We start from the raw sequence: 7,954 nt of genomic DNA, 5'->3' as shown, positions 1-7,954 counted from the left end.
ACAAAATTGATATTGAAAAGCGAAGGACAAAAATAACAAAATGGCACTAGAGCAAAAATATCCATAATAAGAATAAATATAAAAATGGACGAGATTGAAAAAATTAAATAAAGATCAAGTGATAAATATAAATACAAAAAAATAGTTTGTAAAAAGCTTGATAATTGGACAAATAAAACCTGCAACATAGACAATAAAGATAGATAAAAAAAGAAAAAAAAAAAAAAAAAAAAACCAGAAAGAGAAAGAAAGATAAACAAACAATCGAGATTAATAACAATCAATAAAGGTGATAAATATTCAACATTGTAGATATATAATACACAATTCTGAATAGCTTGGTTTTGAAAAAGATCAAATCCAATTGTCTCTTCAATCTAGATAATAGGAAATAAAAAAAATAAAAAAAAATGATTATTATTTGTATAAACAAAATAAATGTTAAACTAAACAATATTAAAAATACCGTAACAGAAATATCCAGGCTACCTACCTTCAACAAAAGGCGAACCAATGTACTCAACGCCTGATAATCAAATAGGATTACGACCAGTATTACCTAAACATATATATAAAAAAAAAAAAAAAGTGAGTTGAAATGAGTTTATTATACTTGTAAAATGATCACTTGTGTTAACATGAGAGCCAACTTCCTGAGATGTAATAAGTAGTTTCTGATGATGAAGAGAAGCAGCAAGTATGATCGATCCGTTAAATTTTTTTGGAAATATTGAGCCTGACACTGAGTGAGCGGTGGTGAGCATGGTGGTGAGTGTTATTAAGTCGGAAGGTGGGTGGTAGCAAACTTGAAGGTGGGTGGTATTGACCATTGATGGGTGTGGTGTTTATCGAGGAGGTTGTAGATAGCGATTGTCTTAGGTTAGTGGAAGTGTGTAGGAAGGTGATTGTTTAAGATCAAAAAACTTGATGGTACAGTGCATGGTGGTTGGCGTTTTTGAGCAAGGAGTTATTACTTAGGGAGATAGTGGTTGTTCTGTAGTTAACAAGGAGCTGGTTGGTGGTGATCATGGAGATGGGTGGTTTTGACCGGGTCGGTGGATGATAGTGGGCAAACGGGGATATCTAAGGCTGGTAATAGTAAGTGAGAAGACTAGTGGGTGGTACAAGGATACTGGGCGTTAGTGAGAGAGATGCTGGGTGGGTTGTTGGGTGGGAGTGAGAGAGAGAGATGCTGGGTGGGAGTGAGAGAGAGAGATGCTGGGTGGGAGTGAGAGAGAGAGATGCTGGGTGGGAGTGAGAAAGATGCTGGGTGGGAGTGAGAGAGAGAGAGATGCTGGGTGGGAGTGAGAGAGAGAGAGATGCTGGGTGGGAGTGAGAAAGATGCTGGGTGGGTTGTTGGGTGGGAGAGAGAGAGATGCTGGGTGGGAGTGAGAAAGATGCTGGGTGGGTTGTTGGGTGGGAGTGAGAGAGATGCTGGGTGGGAGTGAGAGAGATGCTGGGTGGGAGTGAGAAAGATGCTGGGTGGGAGTGAGAGAGAGAGATGCTGGGTGGGAGTGAGAGAGATGCTGGGTGGGAGTGAGAGAGAGAGATGCTGGGTGGGAGTGAGAAAGATGCTGGGTGGGTTGTTGGGTAGGAGTGAGAGAGAGATGCTGGGTGGGAGTGAGAAAGATGCTGGGTGGGTTGTTGGGTGGGAGTGAGAGAGATGCTGGGTGGGAGTGAGAGAGAGATGCTGGGTGGGAGTGAGAAAGATGCTGGGTGGGAGTGAGAAAGATGCTGGGTGGGAGTGAGAGAGAGAGACATGCTGGGTGGGAGTGAGAGAGAGAGAGATGCTGGGTGGGAGTGAGAAAGATGCTGGGTGGGTTGTTGGGTGGGAGAGAGAGAGATGCTGGGTGGGAGTGAGAAAGATGCTGGGTGGGAGTGAGAGAGAGAGAGAGATGCTGGGTGGGAGTGAGAGAGAGAGATGCTGGGTGGGAGTGAGAGAGAGAGATGCTGGGTGGGAGTGAGAGAGATGCTGGGTGGGAGTGAGAGAGATGCTGGGTGGGAGTGAGAGAGATGCTGGGTGGGAGTGAGAGAGATGCTGGGTTGGAGTGAGAGAGATGCTGGGTTGGAGTGAGAGAGATGCTGGGTGGGTTGTTGGGTGGGAGTGAGAGAGATGCTGGGTGGGAGTGAGAGAGAGAGATGCTGGGTGGGAGTGAGAGAGAGAGATGCTGGGTGGGAGTGAGAGAGAGAGAGATGCTGGGTGGGAGTGAGAGAGAGAGATGCTGGGTGGGAGTGAGAGAGAGAGATGCTGGGTGGGAGTGAGAGAGAGAGATGCTGGGTGGGAGTGAGAGAGAGAGATGCTGGGTGGGAGTGAGAGAGAGAGATGCTGGGTGGGAGTGAGAGAGAGAGAGATGCTGGGTGGGAGTGAGAGAGAGAGATGCTGGGTGGGAGTGAGAGAGAGAGATGCTGGGTGGGAGTGAGAAAGATGCTGGGTAGGAGTGAGAGAGAGAGAGATGCTGGGTGGGAGTGAGAGAGAGAGAGATGCTGGGTGGGAGTGAGAAAGATGCTGGGTGGGTTGTTGGGTGGGAGAGAGAGAGATGCTGGGTGGGAGTGAGAAAGATGCTGGGTGGGTTGTTGGGTGGGAGTGAGAGAGATGCTGGGTGGGAGTGAGAGAGAGATGCTGGGTGGGAGTGAGAGAGAGATGCTGGGTGGGAGTGAGAGAGAGATGCTGGGTGGGAGTGAGAGAGAGATGCTGGGTGGGAGTGAGAGAGAGAGATGCTGGGTGGGAGTGAGAAAGATGCTGGGTGGGTTGTTGGGTAGGAGTGAGAGAGAGATGCTGGGTGGGAGTGAGAAAGATGCTGGGTGGGTTGTTGGGTGGGAGTGAGAGAGATGCTGGGTGGGAGTGAGAGAGAGATGCTGGGTGGGAGTGAGAAAGATGCTGGGTGGGAGTGAGAAAGATGCTGGGTGGGAGTGAGAGAGAGAGACATGCTGGGTGGGAGTGAGAGAGAGAGAGATGCTGGGTGGGAGTGAGAAAGATGCTGGGTGGGTTGTTGGGTGGGAGAGAGAGAGATGCTGGGTGGGAGTGAGAAAGATGCTGGGTGGGAGTGAGAGAGAGAGATGCTGGGTGGGAGTGAGAAAGATGCTGGGTGGGTTGTTGGGTAGGAGTGAGAGAGAGATGCTGGGTGGGAGTGAGAAAGATGCTGGGTGGGTTGTTGGGTGGGAGTGAGAGAGATGCTGGGTGGGAGTGAGAGAGAGAGATGCTGGGTGGGAGTGAGAGAGAGAGATGCTGGGTGGGAGTGAGAGAGAGAGATGCTGGGTGGGAGTGAGAAAGAGATGCTGGGTGGGAGTGAGAGAGAGAGAGATGCTGGGTGGGAGTGAGAGAGAGAGATGCTGGGTGGGTTGTTGGGTGGGAGTGAGAGAGATGCTGGGTGGGAGTGAGAGATATAGGATGGGTGAGAGTATGCAGGATGGTGGGTGGTTTGTGGGCAGGCTGGTGGGTGGGAGTGGACAGGCTGGTGGGTGGTTTGTGGGCAGGCTGGTGGGTGGGAGTGGGCAGGTGGGTTGTGTGTTACTCCGGTGGGTGGGAGCGAGTAGGCAGGATGGTGGGTGTGAGTAGGCAGGCTGGTGGGTGGGAGTGGGCAGGCGGGTGGGAGTGAGTATGCAGGATGGTGGGTGTGAGTAGGCAGGCTGGTGGGTGGGAGTAGGCAGGTGGGTTGTGTGTTAGGCCGGTGGGTGGGAGCAATTATGCAGGATTGTGGGTGGGAGTAGGCAGGCTGGTGGGTGGTTTGTGGGCAGGATGGTGGGTGGGAGTGGGCAGGTGGGTTGTGTGTTACGCCGGTGGGTGGGAGCGAGTATGCAGGATGGTGGGTGTGAGTAGGCAGGCTGGTGGGAGGGAGTAGGCAGGCTGGTGGGTGGGAGTAGGCAGGCTGGTGGGTGGGAGTAGGCAGGCTGGTGGGTGGGAGTAGGCAGGCTGGTGGGTGGGAGTAGGCAGGTGGGTTGTGTGTTAGGCCGGTGGGTGGGAGCAATTCTGCAGGATGGTGGGTGGGAGTAGGCAGGCTGGTGGGTGGTTCGTGGGCAGGCGGGTGGTTGGGTGTGAGTATGCAGGATGGTGGGTGGGAGTAGGCAGGTGGGTTGTGGGTTAGGCCGGTGGGTGGGAGCGAGTATGCAGGATGGTGGGTGGGAGTAGGCAGACTGGTGGGTGGTTTATGGGCAGGCTGGTGGGTGGGAGTGGGCAGGCTGGTGGGTGGGAGTGGGCAGGCTGGTGGGTGGGTGCGAGTAGGCAGGCTGGTGGGTGGGAGTGGGCAGGCGGGTGGGTGGGAGTATGCAGGATGGTGGGTGTGAGTAGGCAGGCTGGTGGGTGGGAGTAGGCAGGTGGGTTGTGTGTAAGGCCGGTGGGTGGGAGCAATTCTGCAGGATGGTGGGTGGGAGTAGGCAGGCTGGTGGGTGGTTTGTGGGCAGGATGGTGGGTGGTAGTGGGCAGGCGGGTGGTTGGGTGTGAGTATGCAGGATGGTGGGTGGGAGTAGGCAGGTGGGTTGTGGGTTAGGCTGGTGGGTGGGAGCGAGTATGCAGGATGGTGGGTGGGAGTAGGCAGGCTGGTGGGTGGTTTGAGGGAAGGATGGTGGGTGGGGAGTCGGTAGGCTGGCGGGTGGGAGTAGGCAGGATGGCGGCTGGGAGTAGGCAGGCTGGTAAATGGCAGTGGGCAGGATAGAAAAAATAAATAACTGTATAAATAAATTAGTAAATAAATACCGTTCAATTGACGAAATTTCTTTTTTTTTCCTCCAAAAATTCGACAGTCACAGAAGAGACTACTAAGAAAATTAATTCTGAAATATAAAATAAAAAAATAAAAAAATAAATATTATAAAATAAATAAATAAATAAATGAAAAAAAAAAAAAATTCTTAACATTCAAACAGTAACAGGGAATTGAATTTTTTTTTTTTTTTTTATATAATACAAAGGCAAGTAAATGTGATGCAATTAAATTAATTAAATAATATGGAGACTGAAAAAAAAAAAATACCAAAAAATAAATAAATAAAAGATTAAAAAAATGAATACACCAGAATTAAAAAGATTTATTACTTACCTTTTGTAGTTGTAAGATTGCTGCTGCAGAATCGATAGTCGGTAGTTGAATAGATAAGTGGAGATAGTCGGTGGAGCCCCTCGACGCACGTCCTTCACCTATCCAGATCACTCAGCCTCTGCTAACAAAGGGATTCCCAAATCGAATATGGCGCCAATTTACACATGCAATCGCGTCACTTCCGGTCTCGAAATAACGCGATTGTAGCCCTCGGTGATGCCCAAGGCATCCTGGGAAATGGTGTCATACTTCTCCCAGGAGCCTCAGCGAGCCGGGCTGCCGAGGGAAGTGACGTTCTTAGCCCGGGCAATGGAAGAGGCAGATTTCGTGGGACCACCTAGCAACCGCAAGAAATAGGTAAGTAAAAATTTTTTTATTATCCAATTAATTTTAAGAAGACCATTTGATGCACATACGAGTTAGGTTATATTTTTGGTGGCAACTCCACTTTAAAGGATAAGTCAGTGCAGTTGTAACTTCACAACGTCTCTGTGTGTGAGTAGTGTAGATTTTCATCAAAAAAAAAAAAAAAAAAGTATTTATGCTGTTTATATTTCGGGAGCCAGCTTGTCTGTCATGTACAATTATTTGGAATTGGAATAGGATGCTATAACGTAGACAGAAAATTTCCTGTTGGACAAACTCGATGACTGATTGAAGTTTGTTTTATCATACTAACTGGAGAGATGCTGAAAAGGAGGAGACAACATCGACACAAATGTTTTTCCAGACTAAGCTTATACCAAGTTTCTTCCACAAACAAATCATTGGCATTATTTTTCTTCTGAATTTACTATGTATTACTTCCTACTAAAATTATATTTAAACTCAAAACAGTAAAAATAAATTTAGGACGTGAAACCTAGGTCAGAAAAATATGTACTAAGTTAGAACAACTAACTACATGTGTGACCTGAATGGTGTCAGTCTGCCCAGATGTCTTTTGCTAAACGACTAAATCCCTGCCTTTCTCCCTATCACCAGAAAAAAGCAATTGGTTGTTCTGTAGTCCAAGATAAAAAGTGGGATGGTTAAATAGACTCAACAAAAAGATGAATAACGAGGGTCACAGAAACTCTACTAACATTTGTAAGCCCTTGTGTGTACAGTGCCTTGCGACAGTATTTGGCCCCCTTGAACTTTTCAACCTTTTGCCACATTTCAGGCTTCAAACATAAAGATATAAAATTTAAATTTTTTGTGAAGAATCACCAACAAGTGGGACACAATTTTGAAGTGGAATGAAATCTATTGGATAATTTAAACTTTTTTAGCAAATAAAAAACTGAAAAGTGGTGCGTGCAAAATTATTCGGCCACTTTACTTTCAGTACAGCAAACTCACTCCAGAAGTTCAGCGAGGATCTCTGAATGATCCAATGTTGTCCTAAATGACTGATGGTGATAAATAGAATCCACCTGTGTCTAATCAAGTCTCTGTATAAATGCACCTGCTCTGTGATAGTCTCAGGGTTCTGTTGAAAGTGCAGAGAGCATCATGAAGACCAAGGAACACACCAGGCAGGTTTGTAATACTGTTGTGGAGAAGTTTAAAGCCGGATTTGGATACAAAAACATTTCCCAAGCTTTAAACATCCCAAGGAGCACTGTGCAAGCGATCATTTTGAAATGGAAGGAGTATCAGACCATTGCAAATCTACCAAGACCTGGCCGTCCCTCTAAACTTTCAGCTCAGACAAGGAGAAGACTGATCAGAGATGCAGCCAAGAGGCCCATGATCACTCTGGATGAACTGCAGAGAACTACAGCTGAGGTGGGAGAGTCTGTCCATAGGACAACAATCAGTCGTACACTGCACAAATCTGGCCTTTATGGAAGAGTGGCAAGAAGAAAGCCATTTCTCAAAGATATCCATAAAAAGTCTTGTCTAAAATTTGCCACAAGCCACCTGGGAGACACACCAAACATGTGGAAGAAGGTGCTCTGGTCAGATGAAACCAAAATCTAACTTTTTGCCCACAATGCAAAACGATATGTTTGGCGTAAAAGCAACACAGCTCATCACCCTCAACACACCATCCCCACTGTCAAACATGGTGGTGGCAGCATCATGGTTTGGGTCTGCTTTTCTTCAGCAGGGACAGGGAAGATGGTTAAAATTGAGGGGAAGATGGATGCAGCCAAATACAGGACCATTCTGGATGAAAACCTGTTGGAGTCTGCAAAAGACCTGAAACTGGGGCGGAGATTTATCTTCCAACAAGACAATGATCCCAAACATACAGCAAAATCTACAAAGGAATGGTTCACAAATAAACGTATCCAGGTGTTAGAATGGCCAAGTCAAAGTCCAGACCTGAATCCAATCGAGAATCTGTGGAAAGAGTTGAAAACTGCTGTTCACAAACGCTCTCCATCCAACCTCACTGAGCTTGAGCTGTTTTGCAAGGAAGAATGGGCAAGAATTTCAGTCTCTCGATGTGCAAAACTGATAGAGACATACCCCAAGCGACTTGCAGCTGTAATCGCAGCAAAAGGTGGCTCTACACAGTATTAACGCAAGGGGGTCAAATAATTTTGCACTCCCCACTTTTCATTTTTTTATTAGTTAAAAAAGTTTCAAAAATCCAATAGATTTCGTTCCACTTCACAATTGTGTCCCACTTGTTGGTGATTCTTCACAAAAAATAAAAATTTTATATCTTTATGTTTGAAGCCTGAAATGTGGCAACAGGTTGAAAAGTTCAAGGAGGCCGAATACTTTCGCAAGGCACGATATATCCCATGACTTAAAACGTTATAATAAGGATGGAATTTTTATTTTTCACAGATGAAGAGATATGTCTATGCTGCCTTATACTCCATTTAGGGTCAGAGAAATGCACAACTAAATGCAAATTTGAGATGATCAAACCTCAAATTTTTTGTACCAAGGTATAACAAATCTGGCCTTAGTTGATC

At 46.6% G+C, this 7,954-nt stretch overlaps 1 long non-coding RNA gene across 1 annotated transcript; it reads right to left on the bottom strand.

Annotated features, from left to right (window-relative positions):
• Window positions 1-25: 25 nt before the first annotated feature.
• On the bottom strand, window positions 26-4,811 carry LOC143998249 (uncharacterized). Its single transcript, XR_013277805.1, has 3 exons — window positions 4,691-4,811; window positions 494-559; window positions 26-377 (listed from the first exon to the last, which is right to left on the bottom strand). It is a non-coding gene; the product is annotated as an uncharacterized LOC143998249 (long non-coding RNA).
• Window positions 4,812-7,954: the final 3,143 nt, after the last annotated feature.

This window comes from Lithobates pipiens, unplaced genomic scaffold, assembly GCF_037356315.1.
Source record: "Lithobates pipiens isolate NorthernLeopardFrog02 unplaced genomic scaffold, aLitPip1_a1.2 Scaffold_19, whole genome shotgun sequence".
NCBI lineage: Eukaryota > Metazoa > Chordata > Amphibia > Anura > Ranidae > Lithobates > Lithobates pipiens.
Note: the sequence above shows the minus strand (reverse complement) of the source record. Positions and strands in the feature narration are given on the sequence as shown.